Source organism: Xiphophorus hellerii, chromosome 5, assembly GCF_003331165.1.
Source record: "Xiphophorus hellerii strain 12219 chromosome 5, Xiphophorus_hellerii-4.1, whole genome shotgun sequence".
In the NCBI taxonomy this organism is placed as follows: domain Eukaryota; kingdom Metazoa; phylum Chordata; class Actinopteri; order Cyprinodontiformes; family Poeciliidae; genus Xiphophorus; species Xiphophorus hellerii.
Genome location: NC_045676.1, coordinates 2,562,430 through 2,588,244, shown reverse-complemented (window position 1 = coordinate 2,588,244; position 25,815 = coordinate 2,562,430).

The following is a 25,815-nucleotide window of genomic DNA, read 5'->3' as shown; positions in this document are numbered from 1 at the left end:
GGGGTTTGCATTGAAATGACACTTCAGGGCTGACCAAATTTACTGTTTTTTATGAACATTAAGACTTATAAACAGGCAAAAAGTTAAGATTTGTTACTTTTTTTTCAGAAAAGCTGTTACGTTATTGTTTGTTTCATGTATTCATTTTTTTATTCCAAGAAAGTAATTATTAGCTCAAGCATCTGACTTATTTTTCCTCACTACCCTCTACTTTATCAGCAGGAAAGAAATTTATCGGGAGGAAAATCTTAAACATAAACAAATAAATAAATAGTAAATGAATGCATTATGAAAACAAAAAAAATGAATAGTTTGAAATATTTTTACTCTCCCAAGCTGATAATAAATTACAAAATTAACAAATTCGTCACTCCAAATATACTTACCTTTAAGAGCATTTGATAGATAAACAGATAGCTTATTTACTGCTTACACACAGAATAAACTTTGTAATATGAAAAAAGTAAATTTCCTTCAAATCTGAAAGACGAATAAAACATCTGAAACAAGACAATTTCTGTCAAAATCATCTTTTTGGCCCCCACAATTTAATTTGTTGATTTGTTTATGAGCCATTAAAGATGCAGTAAAACAAATACTGGTGATACATTTCTGTGTAAACCGCACTTTAGGATTACTTTTATAATAAGTTAGTACCATAAAAATGACTAAATAGCAAGTAGTGAATTAAGAAATTAATATTTATTATTCTCCTCTATCAGAGTCATGTGGTCAGCAGAAACGATACGCAGAAATCAATTCTACTTTTCATTTGCCTTTCCGGGCTTCCGTACACCCCTGACCGTCCCAAAATCAACGAACGAGTCCATACTGGTTACAACTGGAGCAGTTCCCAGTGGTTTGCTGGTTCCTGCCAGAACTGAAGGAGACACACACACACACAAACGGACAGTTATTCCCAAGGACACTCAGTGCGGTTTCACATCTAGTAAACCACCCAAACAGACCAGTTTGGTCTTCCAGTTCACTTAAAAATCCAGACCCACAAGCAGAGAGGACCGGCTCAGGATTGCCAGCTCCTCATCGTCTCTTTAGGATGTAGCTGAAGTCTCAAAGTTTAATGACACGTGCACATATATATACACACACACCATATCTTTATCTTCACAAGGACTTTGCATTGACTTCCATTCGTTTTTCATATTTGCAAGTCAAATTTAAGACTTTTAAAGACCTTTTTAATGCCACCTTGAATGAAATTTAAGACAGAAAAAACTAAATATTGGAAGGTCCCGCTGTATTACAATCAAGCAGAGCATAAATTGTGAGATTTCTGAGGTCTGTTTGTGGCTCTTGGCAGCAGCTTCGTGCTGCAGCCTTAACCCCTCGTAGCACCTAGCTTAAAAGATTTCTTTGCACAGAATGCACCTAGCTTTGTTTGCGTTGGCAACAGAAGTGAGCCAGTGGTGAAAACGAGCGCCGACCAGCCAAATGGCGATAAATTTGAGCTTAAAGGGCTCAAAACATGGAAGTTGATGTCGCTCAATCTCCACTTATTTCCTATGGAACTTGAACAATGAAGCGATAATCGTTAGCTGTCCTCCAGCTAAACGATTGATGACACTTTTGTCGCTCTTCTGTTTTTACTGTTGTCGTTGGGTTTCACCCCGAGTGGCGATAACTTTCGCCTGTTACTGTCATTCGTCGCTCCCTGCTTGTCAAGCCCAAAACCCCATGAAACAAAAAAGATACAAAAAAGCTACCTAGCTATCTAACAATGGTATATTAGCAGCTAATTAATGATAGCCTCAACCACTATGAATCTTAGAAAACAATAAAGATATCCGAGTGCCTGACAGAAAACTACATACAATACTAAACAGTCCTTTAATTATGGAATTTACTATCTGTAATTGATGTATTTAAGACCAACTTTTTTTTTCTTATTTATTAAAGACATTTTAAGGGCAAAATTTTAGATGGAGGGATTTTAGACTTTTTATGAGCGGAATTTAATACCTATATATCCGGAGTAATGTATGAACTTCATTCAGCCTACTGGCGAGAAGTTTGCTCTCTGAAAGACGCAAAAAATGAAGCTAGTTGACTAGCAATGGTACATGAGCAGCTAGTTAGCAGTAGCCTCAATTGTCTTGAATCTGTCTAGAATACACCAGATTAAATATTCCTGTAAAGAAAAAAATCAAGACCTGTGATTAAAATAGTAAAGGCTAATTTACTTATGTATTAACTCAAGACTTTTTAAGGCGTTAATTTAAGAAATATAAATTTAAGACTTTTTCAGATGATTATGAATAGAATTTATGACCCATATCTCCACAGAAATGTACAAACTTTGTCCAGATAACTGGCAGTAAATATGCACTTATCCATGAGTGTATATGGGTAAGTGCATAACATACCCTTGCTAGCTAGCAAGGTAGCTAGCAAGGGTATGTTAGCAGCTAGTTAGCGGTAGCCTCAACCATCTTGACTCCATCTGAAATATACCAGATGAAATAGTCGTGTCAAAACAAAATTTAAGACCTATGATTAACACACTGACTTTTTTATGGACATTTTAAGGCCTTAATTTTAGATGCATGAATTTAAGGCCAAGCAGCACTCCAGGTGTGTTTTTTATGAGGGGATAACATCATAACATGATATAAAGCTAAAAAAAAGTCATTTTACATAATTTAAAAGTATATAATCAGCTAAAAACGCTTTCAAGGCATGGACATAATACAAGACAAATCTCCTGTATAGTTTAGAACGGCTGTTTTGGTAAATATCCCAGCTGAAGTAATTAGTTAAATAAACATGAGAAATATCCGCCTCATGCATGTTCACTTCAGGCTTTCTGCAGAGACGATGCAGCAGCCAGGAAAAGCAGGAGAAGAGGAGGGGGGATTTTAATGGCTCTTGTCACCGCGTAATGTCCTCACCTGGATAAAATGCTGAAGCAGAGAAACCGGAGAGGACTTTTATAAAATCCCCTCACTGCCTCCAACATGTCTCACGGATATTCCAAAAGCAAGACGTATAAATCTGGGTCTTTTCACATCCAAGTCTCTCTCGTAAACACCGAATTCTCTCACATACCTTGAAACACTCTGAGGCCCCGAGGAACCATGACTGCAGTTTTAATGCACACCGCTGCAACCAGCAGCGGGCCGAGGCGAAATGACCGACGCCAAACTGGAGCAGGCGGGACGCAGCTAGCTAAGAACCAGAGAATCCACCATTACTGTCCGACGCAGTTCTGTTCATTTGATTTCCATTTACTTTCTCCTCCTGTAGCTTACATTTCCTGTTTGTCTCTCATCCTAAACCTAAATGTGCTGCGATTTAATTCATGAATTTATTTGTTTGTTTTAGTAAGCTGTGGAGAAACCATCCATTTATGCCAGAGGTGTCCAAAGTGCGGCCCGGGGACCATTTGTGGCCCTTAGATGGATTTTGAGCGGCCCACAATGGCAATTCAAGAATCATAAAAAATTGTCCCATCGATCCCATGGGATTGATGTAAATGAAGACTTTTTATTTATTATCAAGGTAGATTCATTACCTACATAATTCTCTTACAATGGAAAATGTTAATTACGACACAAAGTATCCATCATTTATAACTAATCTTTTATAATAAGTTCAGCCATATCGATCCAGAGACTTTTACTGAAATGTTGACTCTGCTGCACCCAAATCAGCTTTTTAATTGATTAAACTTGGCTAAAAATAGCAAACGTTTTGAAAGAAAGTGACTCAAATCCTTTTTGTAACTGAGAATTAACGGCTCAACGAAGAATCAACTCACCAGGAGCATGGAGGCCATTTTACCACCATGACTTATTCTACTTTAACCAAAATGAACAAAATTTTATGGTGGTAACAAGAAAAAATGTGCATATGGTAATTAGAGAAATGATTATAAATGGCAAACTTTTTTCTAGGTCAGAGGTCAAACCCAGGATCCAGATCCCACTTTGATTTTTCTTTCAGGTAGAAAAAAGTAACAGCTGCCACACTTCAGGAAAACAGTCACGCTCTTTCATACGTTTCTCTCTGCAGTCATATTTTTTCAGCTTCACTTGGAGAAGTGGAAGTCGTATATTAAGGGTGGAAGTTTTTAACAAGGAAGCAAATCTAAATTAGGCTGAAGGATGTGGTGAAAGGAGTCGCCTTAAAGGTGAATCAGTGGGTCAGAACCAACCAGCTGGCTTCCAACGTCAACAAAATAAAAATTGAAACTGAAAAAACTATTTTGTTACATGAAATAAATAAAAACTGAAGTTAATGGGGAAAAACTATAACTCAATGGTACTATATTGTAGGTTTATAAAACTAAAGCATCCTGAGATTATAGATATAATATTCTTTGTTTTTGTGTTTATGAATCTATATATTAGCCTTTTGAATTGCTGCGAAAAAATTTTTTCCCCTGTTGGTAAATTACGACGTTCCTCCTGGCAGCAAAATGGCAGCTGGTTGTTAAACAATATTTGAAAATGTTATCTTCTGTTAATAATTCATTAGTCAATCCATGTAAACATAATCACAATACTTTGGTTAAGGGGCAGTATTATGCGATTTCCAGGCACATAGTGCATTTTTATGGCACAATTAGATAGTTATGTTACCATCAGTTGTTAAAAAAATTCTCTATATATGTAAAATCTGAAATTTTACTTCCTGATTTACTGCCGGGAAATTGGGCCTCTGTCTCTTTAAGAAGCTCCTGCTCTTTCTGAAACTCCGCCTTCAGGAAGTCGTCACAACATGGCTCCTCTATTAACCCCTTTAACAGTGTTTTTACCAGTGTTGTTCTGAGAAGTAGCTCCTACAATGAAATGTTTGCTAATTGTCGTTGGTTAGTCGGAAGGAACTGTTTCTATAAAGACTATCTAAGTTCCAAATCAAAATTATAAATATGCACTGAAGAGTGCCATCTTTATGTTACTTTGCAAAAAGGAAAATAAAATAAAAAACATTTCCAGTAATATTTTTGCCAGAAGCTGTCTTAGTACTCCCCTCTTTTGGTTAAAGAATGACTACTACAGTTGAATTTTCCTGTTGGTTTCGAACAGTATTAGTTGATTTCTATGTCACAGACACAAACATCATCCGCTTTTTTGAATGAAAAGTCATTAGAGGGTTCTGAAAAGTTGCTACATATAGAGATAGAGCTGATAAGTTAGCAACAGTGCTTTCCCTTGTCCTGATCACCCCCCACCCCCGACTCACACCTGGCCACGCCCCTCGGTGGCTATTGGCTCCGCCCACTCTGGACTTTTTAAAATGTGTCTGGGGGGTTATGAGGTCAGAGTTCCACTTCAAAGTGAAACTATCACAAAACCAAACTTTTTTAGTGATTGAACTGTCTAAATTGCAATAATTTGCCGTACAAAATGTCTCAGTGCTGCCCCCTTTGGGTTGAATTGTGGATATTTCCTATTGGTGACAACAATACAGCTTGTCTAAGTCACAGACCTGAGTACAGGAATAAAACCATCTCATTCTTTGTAACTTTGTTGTTGCCAAAATCTCAAATAACACAGAAAAAAAGCCACTAGATTTATTGCTAGTTTTTTTTTAAATAAAGAAGTCACTACAGGGTCTGAAAACTCATGAAATATGGCACCAAGGCTGTTAAGTTGGCAACAGCACTCTCTCTTGTCTTGACCACGACCCCAATCATGTTCTCAGTTAACCACGCCCCTTTGAGCATCTTAGCTCCGCCCACTTTCGGTGGAATTTTTCGACATTTGTCAAAAACTAACATATAGCCAGATATCTGAGAAAATTTGAACATTTTAAACATTTTAGCATTTAATCAATGTTATTATCCATATATCTGTGGATTCTGTATGAATCTGTGTTCATTGCATAATAAAAGAGAGAAAGAGGCTCCATTCTCCATTGTGTTTTTCCTGCTGAGGCCTTAAACCACTTTAAACAACGACTCCTTCTTCATCCAGGCCCATGATGTTTAAATTAAAGTCGGAGTTGAAGACGATGGGAGCAGCGTAAAGCAGAGAAAGAAAAGGAGGAAAAAAAAGTTCCCTGAACATAGTAGAAAATTATTTTCTCTGGACAGTTTTAAGAGTCGACATCCTGTGCTGGAGTTCTCTAATCATCACCAGCGCAATTTACAATCAGAACACACAGCAAGCCAGTTCAGACCAGCTCATCTGTTGACTTTGGCCCCAGCTGAGCGCCGCGTCCTGTTCCCCCTCTCTCCCTCTGCGTGTGTGTGAGCCGTTTGAGACTCGGGTGACTCGGCACTCGGCCCTGACGAGGGGTGGGGTGACCGCACACATGCACACGTCCCCTCTTTCTTTCACAGTCGCACGCTTTTCTCCATTTTGCCCTCAAACATCCGCTGAACAAACATGGAAATTCACTCAGCTGCAGCACAATTAACACAGATGTTACCATAAAAATGGAAAGAGAAACATCCACACACACACACACACGGAGGACTGGGACTCAGCCCCCACCTCGGTGTGTGTGTGCGTGTGTGTGTGTGGGGGTGCGCGCGTGTGTGTGTGTGTGTGTGGGCGTCAGTCAGGATGATCCCCCACCCACAGCTCGTTTGGCTGGCCTCCATTTAGCCTGGTCCGGCCCAGTGCTGCAGCCTGGCCGCAGGGCCGCAGGCGGATCACCCAGTCTGCCCCCAAACTGCCCCCAACTGCCCCAGACTGTCCCGACCAATGTGCTTCTGATTAGGTGGCTTAATTACAGCTGTAAAAACTATGTTGATATAAGCCTCAAAATTGCAGCGTGTCAGATACTATTAGCCGGTCTTGGAGAGCAGCCATTGTTACCCAACTCCTCCAGCAGCACCACCCTCCACCCCTCCACTCATCCCTCCTTCCTCTCTCAGCTTTTCCTTTTTTCCTTTACATTTTTGTTGAATCAGTCAGAAGCTGCAGGAAAATGTGGAAGAAAATGGTATGTATGTATGGATGGATGAATGTTAGTTTGGATGGGCGGACATATCGTTGGATGTTCGGTTGGATGGATGTTTGGATGTTTGGATGGATGGATGGATGGATGGATGGATGGATGGATGGATGGATGGATGGATGGATGGATGGATGGATGGATGGATGGATGGACGGACGGACGGACGGACGGACGAACGGATGGACGGACGGATGGATGGTTGGATGCTTGGTTGGATGCTTGGCTGGATGCTTGGCTGGATGGCTGGACAGCTCCATTAACTCCCCCCAGAAAACCAGTTTGTGGTTCAAGAGTTTCTCTAATTTTTCCAGGAACAGTTAAAGTTTCCTGATTGTGGATGAATTTGCGGTTCAGAAACTGAAAAAGCCGAAACAGTTTTTGTAAAATCCTGAAGCCTGGTGAGTCGGCTATAGAGTAAAAAGCAGATCCTGGTAACTGTATCCCTGCTTTACTGTATATAAACCCATTTTAACAGAGATATCCATCAGCAGCGGCCCTCCTACCGGGACATTCGACCTGTTCAGTGATTTCCACTGATTTTAAATTAGGACTCTGGCTCTGCAGCAACGAAGAAAATAATCTGATGCAGAATATTGCAAAGTGCTGAAGGCTTCCAGCGAGCGAGGTCAGGCTGTCTGGACCGGGACGCGCTGTATGTGTTGGGTGCTTTGTGTTTCAGTGACAGTGACTAAGGAGTCGGAGAGTAGGGAATGCCAGAAGTGCGGTCCAAAGAAAAACATGGCAACACCGCCGAGTGGAGGCAAGGAAGAAAAACAAAGTATAAAAAAACCCCAAGTATGCAAATCTTGGGTGGTCCCATCTTCGGAGAAAGTCCCCCCTTTTTTGTGTCCGTCTCAAACCTTGGGGCAACTTCCACCTCTGCTATCCCGAGGAGGTGAGCGGATGAACGGCGGACATTCATCAGGCTCACTTACGGCTAATCGGCGGAGTTAAGACAACAGACACTGAATATGACAGAAAGCCCGCAGGCCGGGTCCAAACCGCGCGGGCTACCATGGTGGCCCGCCTTCCCCTTGTGGCCTGCTCAGCAGCTGGCACTTCAAGGCCTCCCAAAGGGGCCGATGCCAGGGGCCCCAAATTCTCACCGCCACATAGAGCGAGGCAGACCGAAAGGAAAACAAGGAAGCCAACTCCCTTCGGCTCGTATTGATTCTTCTGCACTTGGCAAGGGTGTGCCTCCCCACTTCCCAGCCTTGAAAGGCGGTCTTGTCACAAAAGGTGGAGGCAGTGCAGTATTCTGTCGTTTGAATAATTGATGACCGATTCCTAAGTAATCAGTGTCCTCACAAGACAATGCATTCCCTCTTTCCCTGGTGGAGACAAAGAGCATGGCCTGTTTCTGTCCCGAAGCCTTTAGAAGGTAAAAGCTTTAATGCACTGAAGTCACTGGAAGTGCTGCCTCTGAAGGGCTCCCCGCGGACCCGGGCGGGATGCTGCGTCTCTCCTTACGAGGGGGCCTATCAGAGTGGCCTTCCAGTAAAAGTAGCGAGGTGAACCAGACAGAGCCACTGAGTGTGCCAGAGCAGAGAGGCATTTAGATGTGCGAGTGCTGCTAAATGTCTCCTAAGTATAAAGTTTGTTTAGATAGTTTGCATAAAACAATTTGAGTTAATGTACGAGAATATTTGATAAATGCATGATGCGTCCTGTGATGCTTGGCACTTTCCTCCAAACAGGAAAGGAGAGCAGTTAATGGCATCACCACCAGGCAAACTTTAAAGGTGCAGCATGTAGCTTTCATAGAGTCGTTACATGTCGCTGTTTACGCCCGGAAATTTCACGCATGTGTAGCAAATCGACGTGGGACGATTCTGTTATTTGCCATCCTTAGCTGCGCCGCTGCAGTGGAACAACTCTGCTAACAGAATGAAACCTGGAAATTGAAGTATTATTAATTTAGTGCAATGTGTCACAGCAAAGGGGAAAATAATGCAAGAATACTGATTGTATTCTTATTTTTTTCCTCATTCTCTGTGTCAGCTATGCTACACACAGACTCGTTGCCATAGCAACTGACTGGCAACTGTTAGCGTATCAGGATTCAACACAAAAAGACATGCAAACAGAACAGAACATTTAGTCCGTTACGGGTTTGTGTTTTCAAGCCTGATGTTTATTTTGTGATTATTAATCGTCAACACAGCGGTGGTTGATTAGCTAATTTAAACGTCTACTGTAGTTTTTAACTGAACAGAGACACTGAATTCCACAGCATGTCTACATGCTAAGTTTGTCAAAGTCAAGCTAGCATAACTGACCTACTTCCCTCAACCTTGTATTTTTTTATTAAAACATTTTTCTGACCTTACCTAGTTGTCATAGTGTTAACAATCAGTAGCAAAGCACTGCCTCCATTTTCTTTTATATCTCAAGCGCACATTGAAGAATTAGCGCATTATGTTGACATCTTGAAAGCTAAAACCAATGGTAATCGACAAGAAGCCTTTTAGTTGGGGTCGGCATTTTGATGTCACATCCAGCGTCCAATCAGATCATTTTCTGAAGCAGAAATAAAGCCTTCATGTGGCGAGAGAAGCTGCTTCATCGTCCCGTCACTGTTGTTTGAGGATGAGCATCAGATTTATGGACGTACCAGAAACACAGCACTTTTGTCCTTAAAAACATAAATGTTGCATTAAATTTTTAAAGCATTAAAACCTATGTAATTAATAAATCTGAGTTTGTGTTCATTTATGTTTTACCATATATTCCCATAAATTATTTAATCAATTACAAAAATACAGTATAAATATTTAAATATTATGTTTTAATTTTTTCAATTGTAAAAAGAAGTTGAGCAGAACTTTTAATTAACAGTTAACAAAATCAACTAATAACATTTCTGGTCACATTTTAAATCAAGAAATCAGCTTTTTTTGTGTATTTTTGGAGTATGTTGCAAGGAAAATGCTTAGCGTTATATGTTTAAAACTCTAGCTATTCAAAAAAATTACCAATTACTTAAATATACATTAAACATATTACATAATATTTAAGTGTAAAAGAGATCAAATGCACCTGTCTCAAGCTTGCATTAGCTTAAAATAAAATGATTGTACCATTTTCTTTGTGAAGACGATTTGCTTTTAACCCATATTTCACCGCATTAGTTGTGTTTAAATATGAAACAGTAAAATCTCACGGTTACAGTTACAGAAAAAAATGCAAATGCAGTTCCTTTTGGTCCACTGAAATGTTTGCAGGAATGCAGTGAGATCATTTCAATATCAAAGGCACAAGTTCGCCTAATTTGCATTAAACAGGGCTGCGCTGAGGCACATTTGGAGCTAAGAGGAGGTCCTTATCTCAATCAATCAGGACACGTTAGTTGTGCAAGATCACCTAATTAAAAAACACACAAATATCCTAACATTTCAAAAACATCCAATTATGAGTTCTTTTTATCCCTTAGCACGTCTCTCCTCTTTTCATTATGTTGTGACAGTAAAGTGAAACATTATTTAATATTTACTGATGAAACAGGCAAGAAACTCTCTGCTCTCGCTTGTGCTGCAGAAATAAAATTGAAGAGACAGTGAGACTCTGGGAAATTTGCTGAAAGTGTCAATGCTGCTGCTTGGATATATCAAAATTGCTTATTTTCAAATTCAGCTACATCAAGCAGGTTTTTTTTTTCCGTGGCTGTTTGTGGAGGAGTTTGCATATTCATGGCTCGCCTGCTTTTGAGAACCTGTCACTGGGAGCCTGTTATGTAGCTCTACCCTGCCTTTCTGCGCGGGGCAACAACACTCCATCAGAGTTAACACTGACCGGCTGACACCGCCAGGCAGTACAACTGACAGCCAACGGAGCCGGGCCCGGCTAATGAACCGGACTTAATACGCCGTTGACACAGGGGTCAACTTCTGTCACCGGGCAAGTTTCCTCACATTCACACAGGTCAAGAGGAGAAATACCAAAAGAGACACAAACAGTGGGGTTAAAAAGACAGTACACCCCTTATTCAGCTAAAACATATCAAGATGTAATGACACTTGATTTGGACACCAATTCCTGTCATTATTTTATCAAATAAAGTTGGCAATGACCCTTTTAACATAAAAGGCAGGTCGTTTTATGTCAAAAAGGCCTGCCTTTGCATGGCACGTCATTTTAATCTAAAATACGTTTCAGCACACTTGCATTCCAGATACCTGAAACTGATTTATGACTACTAGTAAATTAAGTTATCTCTAATTATATTTTGACTAGAACAAATACCAATAATTATGTTCTGACTAGCATAAGTAACATCAGATTTAAGTTGTATGGAAGCTTTAATTGAAAACATCAGTAAATTATTGCAGACTATCTGAAACATAAATCAACAATGAAATTATGAATAGTCATAAAATAATTTTAAGATCTCTCACTTTTTGATCTGATTAGTCATAATTCTAATTAAAGATAAGATCCAAACAATTAATGCAAATTAAATTGCAGATATGTCCAAAGCAAATGACTAGCTAAATTAAATTAGAGATAGCTTCAACTGTAATTTTGACAAGTCAAAATTGCTTTTAAGACAACCTCAAAATGCTGTGTTTTTGATCGTATTTGTGTAAAACTGAGGGTGTTTTCACACCTGGTAGTCTGGTAGACTGCAACATTTGTTTCATTTTCATACTGTTCAAACCAAACCAATAAAGCTAATTGAGCAACCCATTCCCCTCCTCGCCTGTGGGGGCACTGCACCAAGAACCACTGATGGAAATGGCACAAAAACCTCTGAAGAAGACACCGAGTGCAACTTAACAATACTGCCAATTATCGATATTGACTGGTATGAAACGCTTACATCATGATAAGCTTTTCAGTCATATAGTCCAGCCCGAGTTTCTATGAAAAACAAACTATGGTTCAAATAAAGCAGACTGAGCAGGGCTGGTATAAATGCACCACTGATGCTATGGCTGAAATGACGGAATTTGTCGGGACAAATGTCAGAAATTGGTATGCCCGAATCTCAACCATCCGCTGCGTGTGCGTTCCTGAGTATATGGAAGCTTTTAGATTTGAAAAGGTGTTTCTGAATGAGCCTCAACACATATGGACAATTTGCTATGGACAGAAACCCAAACATCAAAAACACCTTGTACCCAAGGTCAAGCGTGGGGGTGGAAAAGTGATGATATGGTAATTGAATCGACTCCTCTGTATACCAAAGCTTTTCAAAGTCCAATCTGAACCAAAGTCCAAACCTTAACATTAAACTTCAGGACAGCTATGCAGATAGAAATGTCAGTAAATCTCAATAGATTGTGGCAAAATTCTGATTTTTATCTAGATACGAATAAAGTCTTAAAAGAAAACTAAACTGATGCTGCTGACGGTGCTTCTGCTGTATAGCTTATCATGGAGAGTACTTAGTTTTTCAAACACAGCTTTTGATGGCTGCATAAGATATGTAAAACCCCAGAATTGACCCTGACAGTAGAGAGCATCAGAGAGACTTCTTCTTCAGTTTGTGTAAATCCGACAAAATCCCAGCCTTGTTTTTGAGCTGCCTCCAACCTAAAACACTTAGAGCAGAAAGGAGGAGTTGGTGAACAACTATGGATTTATGGCCTAAACTTCGCAAGTTATAAGGTCAATATATTATTGAAATGTATGAGAATAATTTCTTTCCTACAAGGACAAATACCTTCCTGAGTCTAGAGGATTTATAAAACAACCAGGTGAGATTTTTTGCTGCTGTGAAACTTCTCATTGACAGCGTTCCCCCTGTGGTTTAGTGAAACAGCAAAAAGATGCTTTTTACCCTCTCTGTTTATCCTCTGCAACTAGTTTTCAGGAACTTTTTCTTTCTGCTGCAGTTTTCACTAAAGGCAGACGACAGCTTAAAAGCAATAAAACCAAGAAGTTCACTACAACTACTACATGCATGCAAGAGAAGCCAAAAAGGCTCAAAAAGACAAAGAAATCAGACGAATCTGACTAGTTATAGCGGTTATGGTGTAAAACATTTTTGAAATCTCTTTGAAATTTGTGGACATGTGAAAATGTTTCAGATCTTTAAATTAATTTTGTTAGGAGAAACTGTTTAGCTCCAGTTGAGAAAAACAATGAAACACTTCATATTTTTTTTTACAGCAGTTACAATCTAAAACTGAAGCAAAATCACTCCAAACTCTAAAAAACAAACCTGGGAAATGGACCTGACCTTGAAAACAAACATTATATTGAGGGATTGGTGTACGACGGACCATTAGGGGTAAAAGAGGAAGAGTAAATTTCCGCCAAAAAATCAGAAATTTTAAGATTTCTGAAAATTTCTAGAAAAAAACACAAGGCCATTTCTGAGTTTGAAAATTAAAAATTTTTCAACTTTCGGAAATTTTTTGATTTTGAAAATTAAGTACAACACCAAATATTTATCTTTTTATAACCAAGTTAACTTTTCTCTAATTTGTTAAACTTGGCTAAACATACAAGCGTTTTGAAAGGAAGTTGATCAAATCCTGTTCTTCAGTCAAACCCAAAAAATAGAAAACTAGAAGTCAGCGCGAAAAATCCTTTTTAAGTTTTGGATCTACAAATAAATAACATCCCAACAACAACAACAAAAAATGGCAAATATGTGAGGATTTTGGGCCATGTGACAAAACGCTTGGCTAATCATTAGCTACAATTAGCATGTCAGTTGAAGAGGTTGAGGAGTTTTATGGTTCTTTTCCCCATTATTTTAGATTAGCTGGCAATTATAGGGCATAAAATATCATAGATTTATTCAAGCACTGGTCCATAGTGTGATTTTAATTTCATTTCTTATTTAATGGAATAAGAAATGAAATTAAAACAGTTTTTTTTTTAACATTTGTAGAATTTGTTATTTATCTTGATAATTTTTTTTATCATGATAAGAATTTTAATTTATGGTTGTCACAATAAATTCCAATTACTGTTTGAAACCAACCAAAACTGTTCGGATTGCTGGGGTTAGTAGTTTGCAACTTTACTCATTGTTTTTCCAATGTTGCACTTTAGTGATACAAATCCAACTTCTTTATATGACTGGTGTCGTAAAAATCATTCCCATATGTTTTTATGACATATGGGAATGATTTTCAAGATTAGTTTGAGGGGCTATAATTGCTGTCATGCAGTCACAGCCATACATTTACCTAAAAAATAATAAATAATTATAGTCACGTTCATTGTTATCACAATAATTCCACAAAATATCATGATAAAACTTTAAGTTTGGGAAAAGCAGAAAGACCACGCCGCTCCCTGGAAAAGCTCCTGCACTGTCAGAGGAATGCATTCATGAGATTGCATTTGTATTTTTTACATGAAAACCTGTTCTGTGTAAGCAGCGAGTGTTTTCCACCCAGCCTCCTCCCCCCTCCCTCTGGACTCTCCTGTGTCAGTACATTACTTTATAAGTGGAGGTATCGACTGTGGGGACTCTTTGATACACATTCACATACAGTACAAACACAATTGATCTCCAGCGGCGCATCGGAGAGGGTCACAAAGACATGCACACACAAATAAAACAGATCACAGGCCTGCTGCTGGAGGAATACGAACCGAGTGTGAGAGGAGGAACAAAACGCTCCTTTGATAACGATGTGACACGGCGCTATCTTTCCCTGGAGCTACTATCAGCCATCTTTATGAGGCTCACTGTGAAACGTAATATTGTGCAGAATCACGAAGACTACAATGTGATGTTCTTCTTTTAACGTTCCCCCACAGGTTTTCTTATGACGCCGTCTGAAGCTCAATCAAGCCTCGTTTCTGGATCCTCACTAGCTAACCCACCACCGCTGGTTTTCAGTCGACCGTTTATTAATGAATTATTAAATAAACATCAAGGTTGAAAAAAATAAAACTGTGACGGACTGAATGCGTGTTTTTTGTTTTTGGTATTGATGTTCCTGATTCACTTTAACGTAAGCTCTGCTCTGTTGACCAGCGCAGCTGTTGTCAGAATTTGAGCGGTTTTGAGACGTTTTTCACGCGTTTTCTGGCATTATTTGCCAGAAAACATTATTTGCGTGGCACACTGCAGTCACTAGTAATCTCTGAGTTCAATAAACGACAAAAAACAGACTAATTACTTCGTTCGTTCGTAGACTAACGCAATATTCATTATAGTCGTCAAGTAGGACATAAAGTATTTAGCAAACTCTCCTACAGCGTATAAAAAATGTATGTAAAATTTAATTATTTGCCCAGTATGTTTTAAAAAATTGTTTAGGGGGCGTGCCGTGGTGGCGTGGGGGTTGGCGAGACCCATATTTGGAGGCCTTGAGTCCTCGACGCGGCTGTCGCGGGTTCAACTCCCGGGCCCGACGATATTTGCCGCATGTCTTCCCCCCTCTCCTTCCCCGTTTCCTGTCAGCCTGCTATCATATAAGGGACACTAGAGCCCACAAAAGACCCCCTGGAGTGGTAAAAAAAAAAAAATAATTGTTTAGGACTCTGAAAGAACTGACAGAAACCAAACTTCCTAGATTTAGTACTAGGATGAATAGTTAATTTACATATCTATTTAACTGGACAAGAAATAAGGGAACTATGAACATTTTTGTGACAAATTACTGCACATCTCGCGTTGGAACAGTGATGGTTTTGTGGATAAAACTCTATGCATAGTGGCAGAGCAGGAGCATGTCAGTAGAGACAAGCTGCAGCGTGACATCATGTGTAAAATCCCACCCCAAGCTTTTTTGTGGTTCAATCTTGATACGCTGGTGGAGCTGTTGTCAGTCCGTTGCTATGGCAACAGGTCTGCGTGTAGCGTAGCCGACAGAGAGCGCGAGAAAAAAAAAAAAAGAACATGAGTGGTTTTGAGTTGTTCTTCAGCGCATTTTTCTGCATTTGTTTTTCTTTTGCTTTGGTGCATTGCACTAGATGAATAATACCGGTATCTCCAGGTTTCATTTAGTTAATGGGATTGCTCTGCTGCCGATGGCAAGTAAAAGAATCGACCTTTTGCCTTCCACCATTGTTCGCATGTGGGAGACTTCCGGATGTAAACAGTAACATGCAATGTGTCTACATCTCTCTTGCACATTAATCAAAAGTGTCAATATACTTTCTTTTTGTTGGTCTCGAAGCCATTAGTCCAGTATGCATTACTCTATGCCTGCCTACCAAGATGGCGGATCAACGGCGCAGCTCACTTCAGGTTCAGACTTGTGGGAACGATGTATTACTGTCCTGTCCTGTAATGAATATTAGTAGAGCTCACCATCGTTGCTGTGGTCATTCGTAAATCAATGACAAGTGTAGGCTGCCTGGCGCACGTGGTCTTCAGGACTCTCCGTGGGTGAGCCGACCCCAAAGCGCCCACAGAACCGGCGCCTGTGATCGTGAGTGCCGCCGTGGGATGATGTTGTCATAAAGCAGCAGAGATCTCAAGTGTTGTCATGAAGAAACTCATGGGTCAAACTTTCAGCACCGACTTTTTCTCAAGGCTAAAATAAATATGCCGGCCCATCTTCTCACTTATTGGTAAAAAGAATTATTTACTTGCTTTTCCAGAGATGGTGGGGCATCGTCCAAAAAGCAGCGAGTGACTAATCGATACGGCCTCTATTTATATTTAAAACTGCAGAAGAAAAGGGTGTTAACTGGGTTCAAATAAACAATCTTCTCTTAGATGTGGATGCAGCGCTCAGACAGCAGTCAATGAGATGTTTGAAACAAAAATAAATGAGTCGGAGTGTTTTTGCTCGCAGTGAGAGGAGAGCCCTAATGAGAGTGATCATAGATGCCAAGACCAAACACTTCAAACAAAAGAAAACTTGTTCTTTCAAACCAGAGCAGGAGAAAAATTCTCTTTAAACAAAAACAAAACAGTGACAGAGAGGAAGATGGAGGAGCTGAAGCCACAGTTGAAAAGCAACACAAAAAAATCGGCATCCTTTTTCTACATTTATACATAAAGTGCGTTTTATTTTCTAAATGCTTTGGCTGTCCGTATTTAGATGAGCTGCGAAAATAAAGCCAGTGAGTGAAAAAGTCCTTCTCGGTCTATTTAAACCCTCCCCCGCAGGCAACTGTATTTACAAGGAAATGGTTATCATTTAGTCTCTGTTGCGGATCAAAATGTCAAGCTCCGCTGAGAATCCGAACAGTGCTGTTAGGGCCAAAAGTGCAGTTTTAGAGCCGCAGGATCTGAGAAGCACAAGAAAAATGATTTGCAAATGCCCAAATATGTCTAATTGACCTGAAATCTAGCCTGTGTGCGGGAACTGTTTGAAATCAATACGGAGAATCCTTGAAGGAACGTGTTTTTTTTTTTTTACAGCTCTGGTTACCGTGGCGTCACGAAGTATGCAAGAATTATGAAAACAATCAACAAAGTCACGAAGGGTCGCGTGAGTTAAAATCACAGAGGTTGTGGCCAATTAAAAGAGTGTTGTTTTCACCAAACGGAGCGCTTCTGCAATGGATTACAACAGCGATGTTCAAAGTGGGGGGTGTGGCTCAATGGAGGGCCGCCAGGTGGCGCTAGGGGGTCTCAGAAAGTTGGAGGGAAGATGAGAAAAAAAAAGTAAAATTAAAAAAAATAATGTAATTCTATATCTAAAATGTTTCATCAGAATTTTTGTTTTATTAAATCCTTTTAAATAAAATACAAGTTAAAAATAATTGATTTAAATGTTATTTTTTATTAGCTGCCAGTTAAATTCATCAAGCAAAGGAGCTGCTGCTAAAAACCAGAACAACTGTGGGAACAAAATAAAATCTGATGTGACTACTATAAATTTTCACATATTTTCTTTTAATCAAAAGAGGAAAATGTGATGAAAAATTGTATAATGTGAAGTAGAAATGTAATGTTTTTCATTTATTATTATAAAATATGAGTTAAAATAACTTATTGAAGATAGAGACAGAAGACAGAAAGAACCTTTATGGTTTATTTGCCACATTCATCTTTCTGGTTGTAAAAAGACAAATACTTTGTGTCGTATCTAACATTTTCCATTTTAAGTTGGTAGTAATTTTAACCTGAAATTTGTATAATTCTTGAATTGCAGTGGGGGGCCGCACAAAATCAGTCAAAGAGCCACAAATGGCCCCAGAACTGCACTTTGGACACCCCTCTGCTAATGAATGTAATAATTGAATAGTAAAAATTTGTAAAATTGAATGTTATTTTGTAGCATTGTCTAGGCCTTTTGCAATGAACAAGAAATCAAGTACTCACTTGATAAATTTGTATTATTTATTCTTTTTCTATTTCTACCAAAAATTTAATGACTAAAGTCTTCAGTCTGGTGCTTTGGTCTCAACTAGACCTTTTTTTTTTTTTGAAGGATTATTTTGTTTACAGAGACTTCATAATTCATTTTATTTGTTGTTTCTGTTGTTTTGTTTATTTTAGATACTTTACATGTCTTCCAGTTCCACCGTTAATGTTCATTAGAATTGTGTAATTATGCTATTATATTACTTGAAAACAATACAATCGTTTATCGCAAAAACTTCAGAGACAATTTATCGTCCAGCAACATTTGCTAGCATTGTCTTTTGGATGGGAAAATCTATGGATAAAAATATTAATTTGACATGGAAGACATTTTTTACGTGAATCTACAGGTAAGCGCGCTCTCTCTTCTCTCTCTCTCTGCATTTTGTTTATTATTGGAGCAAATCAATAGTCGTTTTTCCCAGCCTTGATTGGATCCGCGGTAATCTGTGGCGCGGAGACCCGACAGTTGTGTGCGTTTGATTTATTGCCGCCGTCCTGTCCAGGTGCCTCACAGGTAACGAACAAAGAGACTGGACGCCGTGACAACGCTGAGACGCTCTTTGACCCCGGGAAGCACGGGAAAACAACATCAATGGTAATTCCCCTTCAAACACATTAACTGGGATGAACTGGGTCCCACTGAGCCTCTTGGAGTGGACTTGCATTGATTGCAGAAATCCATGAATAAATTTAGCACTAATTGCTATTTTTTCCCCTCTTCTTCAGAAAAAAAAATATATAATTCAATGTACAGGCAGGAAATGTATGACAGCCTTCAAATATCTGAGTGTACAGAATCAGGCTCACATGCAGTTTCAACAATGAAAAACTCAAATTAAACAAACAAAATGAATAAAACATAATCAAACTTTTTCTGAGGTTCGACCTGTTGATTCATATTTTTATTAAAATAACTAAAACACATAAAAAAGAGAAAATGTTTTGCAGTTTCTGTAATAAAGTGAATTATTTTGAGTCCACCAGAAAATTTATTACATTATCTTCATTCATCTACCAAACCACGACTCTCACCTCTACCTTACATATATATATATACTTACATATATATATATATACAGTATATATATATATATTTTTAACTCAGATCAAAATGCATGAAAAAAAGTGAATTCTTAGTTTTGCTTTATTAAACAAAACAATTCAGATTTTTCACGTTTTGACTGAGGGATTTATCAGGGGTGAAAATGGCTGATCGCAGTTTTTCGGTGATTGAAATTATCATATTCCATCATTGAAATTGCAGATATTTTAAACGTTTTCCAGGAGTTAGAGGTGTAGTTTGACAGTGGTGTCAGAAATGTATCATACAGTTTGGAAAATGCTGGCAGGAGAAACGTACTGCATTCTGCAACGCTTGTATACGTTAACTTTTATAAAATAGTTGTCAATATCAGAAAATGTATGAATAAAAGGTATTAAATGAAAACATAAACTGTTTTCTCTAAGATTTTAGCTGAGATTTTGCTTTCTTCTTTACAATTATTCAAACAACTGAAATAAAAAACCCAAAACTCTTTATGAATTTCCCTTTTTCTCCACCTTTAACACATTAGTCAGGTCCACACGTCTGAGCTTTTATTTAAATGAATTATCCCCATCATGTGCAGCAGTAATAGCTGAATATACTGCTTAATAATAGCAGATATAAATGTGTATTTCAATCTGTCAGGATTATTCTGTAAAGCAGATTCAGGTATCATACTGCCACCTACTGGTTCACTCGTCACAAAGCTGTTCAGTCCAGACAAGTCACCTCAAATAAGCAACTTTTTATTAAGATTACATGCAAAAAATACACCTCCACCTTAATAAGATGTCTAGGAGTGATTAATTGTGCTTCACTTCGTTTGAAATGATTGATAACATCCTGATTTACGTGCATTAAATGCTCCTGCAAAGCTCAAGTAGTGGGTTACGGTCTATCAAGACTCCCTTTTACTGACTAATCTCAAGTGCACAATCATGCAAAGAAAAAAAAACAAAACCTCCTTCCTGAAATGTTCCTGTTTTGTGATGGATGAGCCGCAGATCTAAAAGCTGGGCATAAATAAACGAGACTCGACGTTCCGCCATGTTGGAACATCTGGGACGCCCCGGAGACACGATCACAGCCCGCAATGCCAGAGAAACAACTGCCTGAATGTATATTTATTAATAAAAATATATATATAGCTTAAATTAAATAGCTATATCAACCATTTATCCACTAATGTATTTCATACAACTAATCAGGATACATAATGACAATGAAATTAGTTCAAGATAAAAACTTACTTTAGGAATTTTTGCGTGATTCTACGGAGCCCCAAAAGGGACATAGGGGAATTTTTTTCTTTTGCGTTCCTTCACAACAAATTAGCAAATACACCCGGGTATATTTTGTACACAGTCACAGTTTTAAAAATGTCATTTAAAATTGCAAATACCTTTAAAGAGCCTCAGTGAAAACGTGTTTATACGTTCTTAACTCTTTGGTGCCAAAAAACTGATTGAAAATCGATCTATTGCTGCATGTTTATGTTTGTGTAAGGTTGAGATGGGACTACCAACACACAAAAAAAACACAATCAAAGCGGTCAAAATAACTCCAAAATAGTCCAAATAGTTTGAATGTATTTTTTTTCTTTCTTTCCTTCTTACATAAAGTTTCTGTTTAGGTCCAAAGACCATGTTTGCTTTTGCATTTTGCACATAAGTTTGTGGTGCATTTGTAACCTAAAGAAAAAGATATGAAACTTAAGATATCTCACAAAGCCTTTGAATATACAAGATGGCGCACGAACTGACTAATAATAAAAAGAGAATACACAAAAGAAAAAATTTGACCCCTAGGGAGCTTCGTAGTTTTCCATTATTGTCTGGAAAACTCTAAATAAGACTTAAATTGATAAAGCTATTTTTATATGGGCACCATTTTAAGTCACTGATCTGTGACATTTATCTTTTATATTAATAATTAAAATGCCGTTTAGTTGTGCACCTTTACGAACCGTTTTCACGTTTACTACGCAGGCCAGATTCGTCTCGATGTTTGCAGTTTGCTGGAGGCAACGTGAAGCTTGACGTCTTTCACAGCAAGTATCACCTTTATGTTAACAAAGACACAGATCATGGTTTTACAGTGTATACCTGCGTATCGCATGACTAAGCCAGCCACCATTAGTAATCGGTTTGCATCTACTAATGGCTCCTTGTGGGGAGCTGGGAGACAACCGTTTTTTTTCTCGGAAAGAAATTCAAAACCAAATACGCAACTTCCCGTTCAAAAACAAGCCCCAAAAATACGCCCCAATTTAAATCCGCAATCCGCATGGAGTTAAATTGGGGCCATAAAGTTTGTTCAAAAGAAAAAAATTGAAACTGAAGAAAAAAAACTATTTGAAACAGAAAAAGACCTGAAACTGAAATAAAATCTGAAAAGAAAAAACTTTAATCATAAGTAGTTTTGAGCATTTTTTTTCCAGCTTCAAATCTTTATTTTCAGCTTAAAACTTTTTTCAATTTTAGTTTCAAATGTTTTTTTATTCAGTTTCAAATCTTTTTTTTCTCAGTATAATTTTTTTTTCTTTTAAACATTGTGGTCCCAATTTAGCTCCATAAATCTGAGCCTCATTAAATTTGCTAGTGACTTTAGTAAGAAATAAGCCTGATGTCGCTAATAATAAGCAGACCAGACTACAGCCAAGTCGGTCCTCGGGCCCCATCAGTGCTAAACACAGGTATGAACAGCCATCAGCAGCTTATTCTATGCATGTTTTAATTTTGGTTTCATTTGAGAGCAGCAAACAACCAAATAAAATCAGTTTATCAGCTCCTACTGTCTTAAAATTAAAATGGAAGTGTTGTAAGTGAAACGGTGCTCGGCTGAGGCGGGCGGACACATCGTGCTGAAATCAGCTCTCATCTGCTGGAAACCTCGGGAGCCGTGCTGCAACACAATCTACATTACTGGAGCTTTGTTTGGAGAGAGCCAGCCAACTGCATAACCTTAATTAGTCAAGCTGTACTCATTCAAGTGATTACAAAGCCCCGCGCTGTAGTGAAGAGAAGCATCTGTCACTTAGACTCAAATGATTTCTCAATCTTTCCATTCCGTGGAATAGATTTATCACGAAGCCAGACTTCTCTTAAAAATCACTCAGAAGCTACTGAATGAATACTGAACAAATTCCTCAACTTAATCTGGGTTATGATACCCTCTGGACTATAAATAAATGAAAATAATAATTAAAAAGCCAGAAATATTTCCCTGATTACATCAAGAATTTGTTGCAGCAGCTTTTTGATGATTAAGTGATTTGTTACTTGTGGTGTTTAATGTGAAAATGGATATTTAAACCCAGTGGTGTCCAAACTAGGGCTGTTGTAAACGAATATTTTAGTAATCGAGTAATCTTACGATAAATTGAGTAATCAGATAAAATAAAAAGATAAAATAAAACATTGGTAAATCTACTATCGTATATCAACATCAGTCCAATTTTTCACAGTTGAGCTTCCCTAACGATAACTTTTCTGTAGTTTAGAAAATTTACCTGTAACAATAATAGCTCACTTTCTAAGTTAACCTGAAGAAAAGTTATACAAAAATCTGAAATTATATTCAATTCAATAATAAAGAGGCAGGCTCACAAATACGCTTATAAAAAATGTCTGTACTCCGGCTATTAGTTTATGTATTCATCTTCAGTCAATTTAATAGATGAAACCGACAGGATTTGACACCTTCGTTCGTCACACACAGAAACTCATCTACCAGCTACGTACCGTCACCCCTTTGTTGAGACCGGGAGGATATGAAATAAATTTTTAGGTTCGTAAGCTACACTTACGTTAATTATCTAATGCGCAGCCGCCCACCATGTTCAGTCTATCTGCTCACCTGTATAAATACACCTGCAGCGCTCTTCCCCGCCGTTCGCTCTGAACCGGAACCAGGCAGCAGGTACAGGAGGAGAAAAAACTACCGTACTCCAGGCATCGCGTCAGTCATTTTAAGGACGCTTATTGGTCCCCCGAAAAACGACAAAGACCGAAACATTATCATGAATTAATAAAATCCTCCCAGGCCGAACTTGAAAACTGGACGTTATGCTGCTAACACTTAGCTTTCGTCAACAACTCAGAGGGGGAAGTCAGAGCTCCGCGCAACGCAAGTAATAACCCGGCCAAAACACGGTGCGCTAAATAATAAAATATAACTTAACAAAGCTTCGAGGCAGATAAATTTTCCTCGAGGAATTTTAATAATCGAGGTACTCGAATCATTCGAGGAATCATTTCAGCCCTTGTCCTAACTTTCAATCATTTCTATTTGCATGAATTATAATTCTTCCCTTTTCTCTCTTCCTGTCAAAACTGACCGATAAAAGTCTTCGGTCTGGTGTTTCGGTCTCCAGTAAAGTGGTCCTTCAATTTAGTTGTCCATACTAAATTGGACAATCAATGAAGTCATTTTCACATGGCTTGAAAATGGTCACAAAACAACAATATTATCATTTATCGCAGAAACTTTTGGGACAATTTATTGTCCAACAAAATTTGTTAATGTGATAGGCCTACTGCTGGGTCACACAATGTATCAAATTATACATACAAAAATTTCTTTTACCATTCCTCTCTTGTGGTCAAGGACCACAAACGGCCCCCGGGTCACCCTTTGGACACCCCTGCTGTATAAGATTTTCAGGATGGCTTTTTCCTCCTTGTTCTTGAGTTTCATTATGTTTGCCATTTCCAAATCTCCTCAAGGCTCCACATCTGCTGCTCCTCAGCGGAGAGAAGCAGGATGTCACTTTTATGAACTCTCCGCTCCAGAGAGGAGAGAGGATGACGCAACCACTGGAAAAAAACCAAGAACGATCGGGGTGCTGAGCCCCAGAGCGGGCCGGGGGGAACGGGGCAGGGATTGCCCACACCTCGGCAGATGTGCCTCAGTGTCACTCCACATCCGCGGCCGGCTGAATCATCCAGCAGATGTTGAACGTCAAGGCTAGCCAGGCGAACACACCGAGAAACACGCGCAGCCGGAGCAACAGACTGATTTACGACGGCGCATCGGGGCTACATAGGGGAACAAAAAGAGTAAATTATAAACATAAAAATCAAAGTTTGAGAATAACCTCAGAAATTTTCCAAAACAATTTTACAATTTTTTCTTAGAAATCTCAGAAAATTTCTAAGAAAAACTCTGAAATTTTCAAAGATCAAAAATCTGCTAGGGAAAAAATCTGACATTTTGAATTTAATCTTAGAGATTTTCTAAAGAAAACTTTTGAATTTTAAAAGCTGAACATTTGCTACAAAAATTGTGAAAATTTCAGATTATTTTAGTTTATCTTTTTTTCAAAACTTGAAAATGTTGGACTTGAAACTCAAATATTTTAAGATTCAGAAATTTTAAAATTATCTGATAAATTTTCTATAGAAAATTTAGAAATTTCTGTTTCAGTTAAACATTTGCAAAAAATGTTTTTTGAATTTTTTGTCTTACTGTCTTATCTTGAAATATTGCTCAAATCTCATGTTGTGAGGCGAAGGCATTGCTGTAACTTTTTAGATTCCTGCTAACTTCTCACACCAAGAAGGTTCAGACTTTTCTAAGTTGTTTTCCACCTGTTTTCTGTAAGTATTCTGCTTTCATCAGTCTCAATTATTGACAAGGAAAATAATGCGACAACAGCAGCAAAAATAAATTTTTAACACGAACTCAATGAAGCTGCAAGTGAAGTTTTGTCTAATTGAAGCTAAACAGCAGAAGGCATGATTGGACATTAAATTATTGCTTCTATGAGAATATGAGAGATTGTTGGGATAGTGTTGAAATTGTTCCAAACATGAAGTTTAATATTTACGGTACATTGAATAGATTTTACTCGTTGTTTGTTTGTTTTTTTAAGTGAAAACAGTTCTGTTTTAGAGGCCTAGAGAAAAACTGTTAATGATTTAACAATGTGTACTTCGGTTATCGTCTCATATGAAAAGTTTTAAGATCTAAAAACCTGGAATATTAAAAAAAGAAGAAATCAATAAAAAAAACTAAATACTTTTTGACTGCACTGGTGGGCCTTTCATGATGCTGCTGTTGTTTTGAGACCATTTTCACCGAAAGTTACTCTGCCCCTGACGGTTGGTGGTTACCATAGCAACCAGTAACTGACAGCTCCTCCCCTTTCCTGTTTCTGTCTGTTAACTGTGGCGTCATCTCTGCGTTTTCTTTACAAGCATCATAATTTAACTTATATTTTAGACTAATTTAATTATATAGGGGGTTTCATGTGTAATTTTGCCATGTTTCTATGTTTTTTATTTTTTACTGTTGTCATTAGACCTGTCAGGATAACAAATGTTCCTGAACAATAAATTGCCCCGGTAGTTATCGCAATAAACAATAATACTGTTGTTTTGAGACCATTTTAATGGCACAATAATAATAATAATAATAATAATAACAATAATAATAATAATAATAAGCACATTCTCAAAAATCAATAAACTTTAAATTCTAAAAACCTGGAACCTTTAAATATCCAAAATAAATAAATAAAACAACAAATAAAATGAATTATAAAGTCTCTGTAAACAAAAACGTCCTTCCAAGAAAGGGCTAGTTGAGACTGAAAACC